Source organism: Halichoerus grypus, chromosome 2, assembly GCF_964656455.1.
Source record: "Halichoerus grypus chromosome 2, mHalGry1.hap1.1, whole genome shotgun sequence".
Classification (NCBI taxonomy): domain Eukaryota; kingdom Metazoa; phylum Chordata; class Mammalia; order Carnivora; family Phocidae; genus Halichoerus; species Halichoerus grypus.
This window is the reverse complement of record NC_135713.1, coordinates 60,320,049-60,333,424: the sequence shown is the minus strand read 5'-3', so window position 1 is coordinate 60,333,424 and position 13,376 is coordinate 60,320,049. Positions and strand designations below refer to the sequence as shown.

The 13,376-nt window shown below is 36.0% G+C and overlaps 1 long non-coding RNA gene across 9 annotated transcripts in view; it reads right to left on the bottom strand.

The window, feature by feature from the left end:
- Positions 1-13,376, bottom strand: part of LOC118553332 (uncharacterized) — a 63,365-nt gene that overhangs the window by 23,193 nt on the left and 26,796 nt on the right. For all 9 annotated transcript variants that reach the window (XR_013445625.1, XR_013445623.1, XR_013445620.1 and 6 more), the window contains one exon: positions 2,477-2,610. This is a non-coding gene — a long non-coding RNA (uncharacterized LOC118553332). The remainder of the gene's footprint in view (positions 1-2,476; positions 2,611-13,376) is intronic.

Genomic DNA, 13,376 nt, shown 5'->3' with positions numbered 1-13,376 from the left:
TTTAGCACACATCTAGAGGCCTATGGGGGTGCTCTCAGGGAATGTAGGCTGGGGGACACAACCTTTGTGCTCTCCCTCTGCCTTGCTCCAGCTCTCCAGTATTTCCCAGAAAGGAGAATATACACTTGTCTGGAGCCCTGATTTTTGCTAATGTCATCTATGGAACACCTCCAGATCACCTAGTCTGGTGGCTAGCAGGGTTCATGCTTGTGGTCCCACAGTACTATATATATTTGCATACTCAAAAGCTGCTACCTGAAGGTCTGGCTTCCAATCAGCCTGAATTTAGGTGCTGAGATCCTCCACTTTAGGGCAGATAGAACTTGGCACACCCCCAACAATGGGAGCTTTATATTAAAAATAAGACAGGCTGCTTGGAATCTTAAAGGTTCAAGAGCCTACCAAGAGCTAGACAAGGCTGAACAATAACACTCATCTCTTAAACAAGGCTACTCCTTTAAGACTGGAAGAGGTAGCTGTTTCACTTAATACACAGAAACAAACACAGAGTCAAGCAAAATCAGGAAACAGAGGAATATATTCTAAACAAAAGAATAAGATAAAACAGGAAAAAACCTTAATGAAATGTGTAAGTAATTTACTTGATGAAGAGTTCAAAGCAATGGTCATAAAGATGCTCACCCAATTTGGGAGAAGAATGATGCTCACTCAACTTGGGAGAAGAATGGATGAACACAGTGAGAACTTTAACAAATGGACAGAAAACACGAGAAAGTACCAAATAAGAAGTCACAGAGCTGAAGAATACAATAATTCAACTGAAAAATACACTACAAGGGCTCAACAGCAAACTAGATGAAGCAGAAAAAAGATCAGTGAACTCAAACACAGAATAGTGGAACTCCCCAGTCAGAGCAGCAAAAAGAAAAAAAGAATTTTAAACAGTTAACATAGCTTAAGGGATTTATAGGACAACATCAAATGGACTAACATTTGCGTTATAGAGGTCCCAGAAAGAGAAGAGAGAAAGGTGCAGAAATTTTTCTTGAAGAAATAAAGGCTGAACACTTCCCTAACCTGAGGAAAGAAATGGACATACAGATCCAGGAAGCCAGAGAGTTCCAAAGAAGATAAACTCAAAATGACCCACACACCAAGACATATTATAATTAAAATGTCAAAAGTTTAAGACAAGGAGAGGAATCTCAAAAGCAGCAAGAGAAAAACTTCTTAGGCACAAAGGAACCCTCATTAGACTATGAACAGATTTTTCAGCAGAAACATTGCAGACCAGAGGGAGTGGCATGATACATTCAAAGTGTAGGAAAAAAAAAATCTTCCAACCAAGAATACTCTACTTATTATTTAGAATCGAAGGAGAGCTAGTTTTTTAGATGAGCAAGGCTAAAGGACTTCACCATCATTAACCTAACCTTAGAAGAAATGTTAAATGTACTTTTTAGCCTGAAAAGAAAGGGTGCCAATTAGTAACAAGAAAACATGAAAGAATAGATCTCACTGGAAAAGTAAATATATAGTAAATGTAGTGGATTAATCACTTGTAAAACTAGTATGAAGGTTAAAGAATAAGCAGTAAAAATAACTAACTACAATAATTAGTCAAGTGATACACAAGATAAATGTAAAATTGTGACAACAAAAACATAAAACATAGGCTGGGGAGAGTAAAAACACACAGCTTTAAAATGCATTCAAACTTAAGTTGTTATCAATTTAAAACAGATTCTTATGAATATATGAATATGTTATATGCAAGCCTCATGGTAACCACAAAGCAAATACCTATAATAGATACACAGAAGATAATAAGTAAGGAACCTGAGCATGCCACTAAATAAAGTCATTAAGCCCAAAGGAAGACAGCAAGAGAAGAATAAAGAAAGAGACAAAAACTGCAAAACAACCAGGAAACAATGAACAAAATGACAATAGGTACATACCTATCAATAATTATTTTAAATATAAAAGGACTAAATTCTCCAATCAAAAGACAGAGAGTAGTTGAATGGATAAAAACAATGAAACCCATCCACATGGTGCCTACAAGAAACTCACTGCATATGTAAGGACACACACAGACTGAAAGTAGAGGGATAAAAAAGGATGTTCCACACAAATGGAAACCAAAATAAAACTGGGGTAGCTATATATATATATAAACACTTCAGGGGCACCTGGGTTGCTCAGTCAGTTAAGCATCTGCCTTCGGCTCAGGTCATGATCTTGGGGTCCTGGGATCAAGCCCCGTGTTGGGTTCTCTGCTCAGCAGGGAGTCTGCTTCTCCCTCTGCCCCTCCCCCTGCTTGTGCTCACTCTCTCTCTTTCAAATAAATAAAATCTTTAAAAAAAAAACACTTTAAAACAAAAATTGTAATAAGAGACAAGGACATTACATAATGATAAAGGACTCAACTCAACAAAAAGATATAACTTTTGTAAATATTTATGCACTCAACACAGGAGCACTAAAACATACAAAGGAAATATTAACATACCTAAAGGGAGGGGCATCTGGGTGGCTCAGTTGGTTAAGTGTCTGACTCTTGATTTCGGTTCAGGTCATTGGGCTCTGCGCTGGGCATGGAGCCTGCTTAAGATTCTCTCTCCCTCTGACCTTCCCCAGCTCTCTCTAAAATAAATAAATAAATAGAAAAAAAAGAAGAATTAAAACAAAACCAAAAAACATACCAAAGGGAGAAATAGCAAAATAATAATAGTAGGGGATGTTAATGTACCATTTACATCAATGGATAGATCATCCAGAGAGAAACTCAATAAAGAAACATTAGCCTTAAATAACATGTTAGACCATATAGATTTAATAGATGTATACATAATATTCCATCCAAAAGCAACAGACAATGCATTCTTCTCAAGCACACATGGAACGTTCTCCAGGATAGATCATAGTTTAGTCCACAAAACAAGTCAATAAATTAAGGAGACTAAAATCATATCAAGTACCTTTTCCAACTGCAATGGTATGGAACTAAAAATCAATACAAGAAGAAAACTGGAAAATTCACAACTATGTAGAGATTATACCACATGCTACTGAACAACCAATGGGTCAAAGAAAAAATATCAAAAGAGAAATTAAAAAAATACCTTGAGACTAATGAAAATACAATATCCCCAAATTTATGGGATGCGATAAAAGTAGTTCTAAGAGGGTAATTCATACTAATAAAGGCCTCTATCAAGAAACAAGAAAGATCTCAAATAAATGACATCTCAAGGAACTAGAAAAAGAAGAGCCCAAAGTTAGTAGAGGGTAGGATATAACAAAGATCAGAGTACAAATGAATGAAAGAGAAACTAAAAAACCAATACAAAAGATCAATGAAACTAAGAGCTTGAAAAGGTAAAAATGGCAAACCATTAACTAAGCTTAGACTCATCAAGAAAAAAAGAAAGGGTTCAAATAAAATAAAAAAAAGAAAAAGGAGTCATTACTGATACCACAGAAATACAAACACCATCAAAATGAACCACCTAAAAGGAAAAATTCCTAGAAACGTACAACCTTAGAAGACTGAATCATGAAGAAATAGAAAGTCTGAATATATCAATTACTAGTAAGGAGATTGAATCAGTAATAAAAAACCTCCCGACAAATGAAAGTCCAGGACTAGATGGTTTCACTGGTGAATTCTACCCATCCTAAGAATTAATACCAATCCTCTCAAACTCTTCTGAAAAACAGAAGAGGAGGGAAAACTTCCAAAATCATGTTGTGAGGCCAAATATTACCCTAATATCAAAACCAGATGAAGATTCCACAATAAAAGAAAATTACAGGCCAATATCACTAATGAACACAGATGCAAAAATCCTCAACAAAACATTAGCAAACCAAATTCAACAATATATGAAAAGGATCATATGCCATCAAGTGGGATATATTCTAGGGATGCAAAGATGGTGCAATACCCACAAATCAATCAAGATACACAACATTAACAAAATGAAGGATAAAAATCATATGGTCATCTGAATAGATACAGAAAAATTCAACATCTCTTCATGATAAAAACTCTCAAAAAAGAGGGAACATACCTCAACATATAAAGGTCATAATATGACAAGCCCACAGCTAATATCACACTTAACAGTGCCTTTAAGATCAGGAACAAGAGAAGGATGCCCATTCTTGCCAGTTTTTTTCAACATTACTGTAACTCTTAGAGCAATTAGGCAAGAAAAAAATAATAAAAGGCATCCAAATTGGTAAGGAAGAATAAAATGATCACTATTTGCAGATAACATGATATTATATGTAGAAAACCCTAAAGATGCCACCAAAAAAAAAAAAAAATCTTATTAGAACTAATAAATTCAAGGGGCGCCTGGGTGGCTCAGTTGGTTAAGCCTCTGGCTCTTGATTTTGGCTCAGGTCATGATCTTGGGGTTGTGAGACTGAGCCTGGTACTGGGCTCTGTGCTCAGCAGGGAGTCTGCTTGAGATTCTCTCCCTCTCCTCCAGCTCTCTCTCAAAAATAAATCAATGAATCTTAAAAAAAAAAAAAAAAAAAGAACTAATAAATTCAGTAAAGTTACAGGATAAAATTAATATGCAAAAAAGTTTCTACACACTAATAACAAACTATCTGAAAGAGAAATTAAGAACACAATCCCATTTACAATTGTATGAAAAAGAATAAAATACCTAGGAATAAATTGAACCAAGGAGGTAAAAGACCCATACACTGAAATCTATAAGACACTGATGAAAGAAAATGAAGACGACACAAATAAATGGAAAGATATTTCATGCTCATGGATTGGAAGAATATTGTTAAAATGTCCATACTACCCAAAGAAATCTACAGATTTAATATAATCCCTATCAAAATTCCAATATCATTTTTTATAGGAATATAACCAACAACCTTAAAATTTGTATGGGACCACAAAAGACTTTGAACAGCAACAACAATCTTGAGAAAAAAGAAAAAAGCTGGAGGCATCACAGTTCCTGATTTCTAACTATATTACAAGGCTAAAGCAATCAAAACAGTATGGTGTTGGCATAAAAACAGACACATAGATCAACAGAACAGAATAGAGAGCCCACACATAGATGGTCAATTAAGTTATGACAAAGGACCCAAGAATAACAATGGGAAAAGGACAGTCTCTGCAGTAAATGATGCTGGAAAAACTGAACAGTCACAAGGAAAAGAATGAAACTGGATTACTATCTTACATTATATACAAAATTAACCCAAAATGGATAAGAAGGCTTGAATGTAAGACCTGAAACCATTAAACTTTTAGAGGAAAACATAGGCAGTCCACTCCTTGACACTGGTCTTGATGATTTTTTGGACCTGACACCAAAAGCAAAGGCAACAAAAACAAAAATGAACTCGTGGAATTACATCAAACTACAAACCTTCTGTACAGCAGAGGAAATTGTCAACAAAATGAAAGGCACCCTACTGAACGAAAAAAATATTTGCAAATCATATATGATAAGGAGTTAAAAATCCAAAATATATAAAAAACTCATACAACTCAATAGCAAAAAACAATCTGATTAAAAAATGGGCAGGGATGAGGCACCTGGGTGGCTCAGTCGTTAAGCGTCTGCCTTCGGCTCAGGTCATGAACCCAGGGTCCTGGGATCGAGCCCCACATCAGGCTCTCCGCTCAGCGGGAAGCCTGCTTCTCCCTCTCCCACTCCCCCTGCTTGTGTTCCCTCTGTCGCTGTCAAATAAATAAATAAAATCTTAAAAAAAAAAATGGGCAGGGTACCTGAACAGACATTTTTCCAAAGACACACAGATGGCCAACAGGTATATGAAAATATGATGAACATCACTAATCATCAGGGAAATGCAAATAAAAATTACAATGAGATATCACCTCATACCTGTTAGAATGGCTATTATATCAAAAGACAAGAAACAGCAACTGTTGGTTAGGATGTGGAGAAAAAGGAACCCTCGTACACTGTTGATGGGAATGTAAATTGGTGCTGCCACTGTGGAAAACAGTATGGAGGTTCCTTTAAAAAATATATACTACCATATGATTCAGCAATTCCACTTATGGGTATTTATCCAAAGGAAATGAAAACACTAACTTAAAAAGATACACCCCACCATGTCCACTACAGCATTATTTATAATAATCAAGATATGGAAACAACCTAAGGGTCTACCAGTGGATGAATGAATGGATAAAGAATATGTGGTATGTGAGTATGTGTACACGTATACACATAATGAAGTACTATTCATTCATAAAAAACATAAAATCTTGCTATTTGCAATGAGATAGACCTTGAGGACATTATGCAAAGTGAAATAAGTCAAAGGCAAATGCTGTATGATCTCACTTATATGTGGAATCTAAACAATACAAAAGGAAAACAACAAAACACAACCCAAAGCTCATAGATACAGAGAACAGATTGGTGGTTGCCAGTGGTGCGGATGGGGGTTAGATGAAATGGATCAAGGCGGTCAAATACACAAACTTCCAATTATAAAATAAATAAGTCATGGGGATATAATATAGAGCACAAAGACTATAGTTAATAATACTGTATTGCATATTTGAAAGTTGTGAAGGGAGTAGCTCTTTAAAGTCCTCATCGTAAGAAATAATTTTTTCTAACTATTGTTAAAGTCAAACACAAATAAAGACCAGACTTGAAAATTCTCTGGACAGATAAAACTAGTTTAGTCATACAGGCAAAGCTTAACTTATTTTGCAAGGAAAGTGAGGCTAACTTGACATGGGACACTTCTTGCTTATGCCTCTGAAAATGATAAGTGAAACTTAAATTGATCCCAAAACTGATATGAGATAACCACTAACCAATTCCCTTTCTTTTAAGAAAATTCTAATACTGTAACCAGTCATTACCTCTATAATACATAAGCTGCTTTATAATAATATACCTCTGAGCCTCCTTCCATGCTTTGATTGGAAAGCCTCCGGCTTGCAAACTGTCTTTTTGGTGTAAACACGATATACTTTTACTAATAGTACTTCAGGGATTCATTGGTTTTAGGTCTGTTTTTTTCCCTGAACTTCTGGCTCGGTGGTGTCAGAAGTGGGATCCAAAGAAGCTACCCAGTGACTCCAAGTCTGGTGAGCACACAGGTGCTGTACCCACACACCACAATGGGCTCAATGATTTCTCACTGACTCTGGAGTTTGAGGGTATATCTCTCTTGATCTGAACTCCACTATCTGTGTTCTGGGCTCTCCAGCTTCACTGTGCACATTTGCTTTCTCTTTTTGTTGAAGCCATTCCGTAAGCCACCCTTCTGTATGTAAAGGGAAAAACCCATGATTCTTGATTTTACACCACGGTAGAATTACTGGGGCCCCCAGAGATGATTTGTGTTAGGGACTCTAAAGGCAAAGATGGGTTCTACCTGGTCTAAAACTCTGTCCTATAAAGACTTCTCCCTTTTATAATGTATAGCCACTATAGACGAGGATCTTGTGTACTTTTTTTAAAGAGTTCATTTGAGAGAGAGAGAGGGACAGCATGAGAGAAAGAGTGTGCACACAAGAGAGCACCAACTGGAGGGGGTGCAGAGGGAGAGGGAGAAGCAGACTCCCTGCTGAGCAGGGAACCCTCCACAGGTCTTGATCTCAGGACCCTGGGATCATGACCTGAGCCCAAGGCAGACGCTTAACCAACTGAGCCACCTAGTCACCCTGGATCTTGGGTACTTTTGGAAAATGAGTGTGAATTTTCAAAAAATTTGAAATTGTAGTGGCCCCTTTGGAGGAAATTTTAACTTAGATAAATCCACCTTAAACAGTACCCTTGAAAAGGGAGGATCAAAACTCTCAGAGATAATGAAATGCGTTCTTTGATTGGTATGTAGAAGCTTCTGAAAGGCAAAATGAGGTGTGCCTGGGTGGCTCAGTCATTAAGCATCTGCCTTCAGCTCAGGTCATGATCCCAGGGTCCTGGGATCGAGCCCCACATCGAGCTCCCTGCTCCGCTGGAAGCCTGCTTCTCCCTCTCCCACTCCCCCTGCTTGTGTTCCCTCTCTCGCTGTGCCTCTCTCTGTCAAATAAATAAGTAGATAAATAAAATCTTAAAAAAAAAAAAAAGGCAAAATGACTCCAAAAATAGCTTCTGCAGAAGAATCCTTAAAGCACACAAATTTTAGTAAGAAACTTTGGCCATCTAACAAGGCAATCTTAACTTAGTCTCTCTGCCAAATACATTTCTGGATCCAGCTATTCTTTTGAGTTCTATATTGTACCCAAAACATAGCAAAAATTTTAAAATGAAAATATAAGATCTGTGTGTGTGTGTCTGTACGTTTATGTAAATCTATGTATATGTATATGTGATATTTTTAAGAGAGTTCTATTTAATTGGCTAAAAGTGAAAGAAACAGTTGTATAAATTAAGTTTTCCTAAAACTCAGAAATACATAACCTAACCCAAATGTTTTCCAAGTTCACATGATATGGGATAATCTATGATAAACAGAAAGTAGTTTAAGTTTGTTGGTTTAATAAATACAGGCATGTACTCAGAATTATCAACATAAATGTAATGCAAACATGCAACGTTTCTACCTGGGTTTACCAGTCAAATAAACTCATGCTATATTTATGTTGCAAAATTTGTCAAGAAGAAAAAATAATTTAAAACGATGGTTAGCAGTTTCAGGTCTAACCTAAGCACAATTGTTAAAAAAGTAATTTAAATACATTTAAATAAAAGTTTACATTAAGTTAAACTATATAATGAATATTCATTGAATATATAGGTCATTCTCAAATAAGAAAATATACTGAGACATTGATAGCTAAACATGTTTATCTACTTTTTGGCCACTTCATTTCAAGTAGGCTCTATATTCAGTGTGGAGCCCAATGCAGGCACAACCCTGGGTCAAGACCTGAGCTGAAATCAAGAGTCAGACACTTAAGCGACTGGCCACCCAGGTGCCTCTACTTTGGGCTTTTTAATTTTTAGAGACAAAAGATATTTGGGTTTATTAATATTGCCACATTGAAAAGTTATACTACAAAAAATATGTCTCCAAAAACTGTAAGTTTTTATAACTATGTATTTGTAAGTTTGCTAATGTACTATGGGATGCTAATATATGAAAGACCGTTCACAATTGCCTGTGCCTTAGTTTTCACTGGAAGGTAAAGATTACTAATAGTTAAAATTTATAATCAATATGTAAATATAAACCTACTAGAAACAAGTTAAAATTTATAATCAATGTGTAAAAATAAACCTACTAGAAACAGTAAAAGTAAAAGGAAGCAATTTTGTATACAAAAATGTGGGAAGAAAATCATGTGTATTTATGTGCAGAGTATGCAAAGAATATAGGATGTGTTTTCATTATGAAGAAAGAGTACTGTTGTCTAAAATAAAATGACTGGTTGTTCCAGAATAAGAAGTAAAAAAGAGTGGGATAGAGGCTAAATGGATACAGGAGCTGCAGAAGGTTTGTGGGAAAGAAATTTTATGTTGTGAGGTCAAAGCTGGGTAAAATTGATTTACTGCAAGATTTTTTTTTTTTTAAAGATTTATTTATTCATTTTAGAGAAAGTAAGCAAGTGTGCATGCAAGTGGGGGGAGGGGCAGAGGGAGAGAGAATCCCAGGCAGGCTCCCCACTGAGCGTGGAGCCTGATGCGGGGCTTGATCTCATGACCTGAGATTATGACCTGAGCCAAAATCAAGAGTTGGATGCTTAACTTACTAAGCCACCCAGGCATCCCTAAGGGTTTTTAAAAATAAGCTTTAATATATAGTGTATTTATATAAAACTATAACTTAATTTCCTTTCATCTGCTAAAAGGACAAAGTTTTCTTGGACTATTTCTCTGCTCTTGATAAGATTATGAAAGGTTTTTCTTTGCTTTTTAAATAATCTCCCTAGAAAACAAAGATTCTGTTTTATCAAAATAATTTTCTGTGGTTCATGTTGTCTTTATCATTACTTAAAAAAAAACACTCTTCTCTATTAAAAGAGCTAAGGGTTTTTTTTTTTCCCTACAAATATATGGCTTTCTGTATTTGCCTTTGAAATCTTTTAATTGTCACTTTGGTTGAATGGATAACTAAGTATTGTTTGACAGTGAACTGTTATCCTATTTGATCAAATGTTTTAAATCTTTTGACATTTTTTTAAATTTTATATTTTTTTAAGAGAGGGGGAGGGGCAGAGAGAGAGGAGAAAGAATCTCAAGCAGGCTCCACACTGAGTGTGGACTCAATCTCATAACCGCGAGATCATTACCTGAGCTGAAACCAAGAGCTGGATGCTTAACCAACTGAGCCACACTAGTGCCCCAAATCTTTTGACATTTTTAACAAACTTCAGCAAATCAAATTCTGAATGAAGTCTTTTTGAATTTGAACTAACTTTGGGATTTTCCTGAAGAACCCTGAAAAATCTCAAAAGTTGTGTTCTCTCTCTGTATAAAAGAGAAATATTAATTTATTTAGGCTTATTTGCTATGTTAAACTACATGGGAAATATTGTTGAATAAAAAGTAATGCTTAATCTTCTTAGATTATATTCATATGGTTATTTATTTATTTATTTTTTAAGATTTTACTTATTTATTTGAGAGAGTGAGAGAGAGCATGAGTAAGGGGAGGGGCAGAGGGAGAAGCAGACTACCCGCTGAGCAGGGAGCCCTATGCGGGGCTTGATCCCAGGACTCCGGGATCATGACCTGAGCTAAAGGCGGACAGTTAACTGACTGATCCACCCAGGTGTCCCTGGTTATACGTTATTAATATAACTGTTCCAGAAATTATACAAAGTTCCTAAAATTGTAGTATGTCCTGGTATGATGTTATTAGTTATAATTCCAGTTATTATTTTACAGTACTATATATCACAAAGATAACAGTCTGCTTCTCAATTGAATCTTTTTTTTTTTTTTTCAGCAAACTCTTACCAGATCTTTAACCAAAGCTATTCTGAAGTCTTGTCATTCACAGACATTTATTGTTTTACTCTTGAATTTTCTCTGGAAGCATTTACAATCAACTGCAGGCAAAGATGCTTCATCTTCAAAAAGATTCATGGAAAAGACCCTCACCAGTATTCTAGAACACAGGTTTCTGATAACTTTAAATCATAACACTGGACTAGATAAGCATTTCTAAAAATCTAGTGGAAAGCGGATTGATTCATAAAGCTGCTAACCCAAGATGAAACAAAAGTATAAGTCTCTGAATAAACCAATGAAGATGATTATAAATACAAATCAAAAAAATGCAAATCAAAACTACAATGAGGTATCACCTCACACCTGTCAGAATGGCTAAAAAAACCCCACAAGAATGGGGCACTTGGTTGGCTCAGTTGGTAGAGCATGCAACTCTTGATCTCGGGGGTTGTAAGTTTGAGCCCCAGGTTGGGTGTAGAGATTACTTAAATGGGAAAATAAATAAATAAAAACTTAAAAAAACCCACAAGAAACAAGTGTTGGTGAGGATGTGGAGAAAAAAGAACCCTTTTGCATTCTTGGTGGGAATGCAAACTGGTGCAGCCACTATGGAAAACAGTATGGAGGTTCCTCAGAAAGTTAAATATAGGACTACCCTATGATCCAGAAATCGCACCACTGGGTATCTACTCCAAAAATACAAAAACACAAATTCAAAGTGATACATGCACCCTTATGTTTATAGCAGCATTATTTACAATAGCCAGATTATGGAAGCAGCCCAAGTGTACATCAACAGATGAATGGATAAAGAGGAAGTGGCATATATATATTATTTAGCCATAAAAAGGATGAAACCTTACCATTTGCAATGACGTGGATGGAAACAGAAAGTATAGTGCTAAGCAAAATAATAGTTAAAAATAGGACTACCATATGATCCAGAAATCATATGACTGGGTATCTATCCCCAAAATACAAAAACATGTGCCTGAAACTGTCATCCTCATTTTATCTTCTAAAAAAGCTCCAGGGCGCCTGGGTGGCTCAGTTGGTTAAGCAACTGCCTTCGGCTCAGGTCATGATCCTGGAGTCCTGGGATCGAGTCCCACATTGGGCTCCCTGCTCAGCAGGGAGTCTGCTTCTCCCTCTGATCCTCCCCCTCTCATGCTCTCTGTCTCCCATTCTCTCTCTCAGATAAATAAATAAAATCTTTAAAAATAAAAAAAAATTAAAAAAAGCTCCAAACTCAAATCTAGAAATTCTCTCAACTGGCTGCTGTCTAAACTCAAAAATGAATTTATAATTTGAGCTATTAACCCGTTTTTCTTTTATTTCCATAGAAATGCATTACTTGATTGCTCACATCATGGAGGCCTAGTTAAGGTGGAAAGTCATCTGTAATTCTGTCTCCTGAAATAAAACATCCTCATGTTCATGCTGTCCAAAATAATCATGAGGACACATGACTGTTAATACATCTATTGTGCCTATGTAAAATAACTAAAAAAATGTAGATTGAATTAGAAAGGTAAAACCTGAATCTGATTAGAACTCATTTGATTAAATGGTTAAATCTTGGCTTCTGGGAATCTCTGCTCTGGGGAATTTTTCAATCCTTGGCTATTATTCTCCTTGGAGAATCATATCTCCTTATCAATCATTTCAATGTTTCTAGTGTGTTGTATCCTCTCAAGGGTTTTGAATGCCTTTGGGCAGCCACTCACACCTCAAATTATATCCATCAGGATTAGACAACTCGAGGAACTCAATGATCTGACCTCCCAAGTGTATGACGATGATCTGACTGCTGGCAACAGTGACTACATGACCCTCCATCCTGAGGACTCAACTATTGGAAACAGTGAATGTGTGATTCTTTAGCCTGGCTACATCAACAGTGGTAACCAAGAGTAATGCTATACTAGTTGGCTACACTCAGCTTGCTAAGAGAATGACCAAAAAGGAATTGTTAGAATCAAACACATATGGAGACCAGAGCTTGTCTTGGAGCTTATTTTGCAAGGCAAGTGAGGCTAACTTGACCTGGGTTTCTTCTTGCTTATGCCTCTGGAAATCATAAGCAAAACTTAAATTGTTCCCCCATGAGGTAACCAATAATTCTCTTTCATTTAAGAAAATTCTAATATTATAACTAATCACTGTGAAGAATAAACAGTCACTGTCTCTACACTATATAAGCTAGTTTATAATAATAAACCTCTAAGCCTCATTCCATGTTTTGATTTGAGTGCTCCTGGCTTGCAAACTGTCTTCCTGGTGTGTGCTTTTTCAGTATGCTTTTATCAATTACTACTTCAGTGATTCATTGGTTTTATTTCTGTATTTTTCCTGAACTTTTGATACTATGTATGGTGATGGATGTTAACTAGACTTAATGTGGAGATCATTTCACAATATATAAAAATATGAAATTATGTTATGTATCTCAAACTGTTACGTTGTATGTCAATT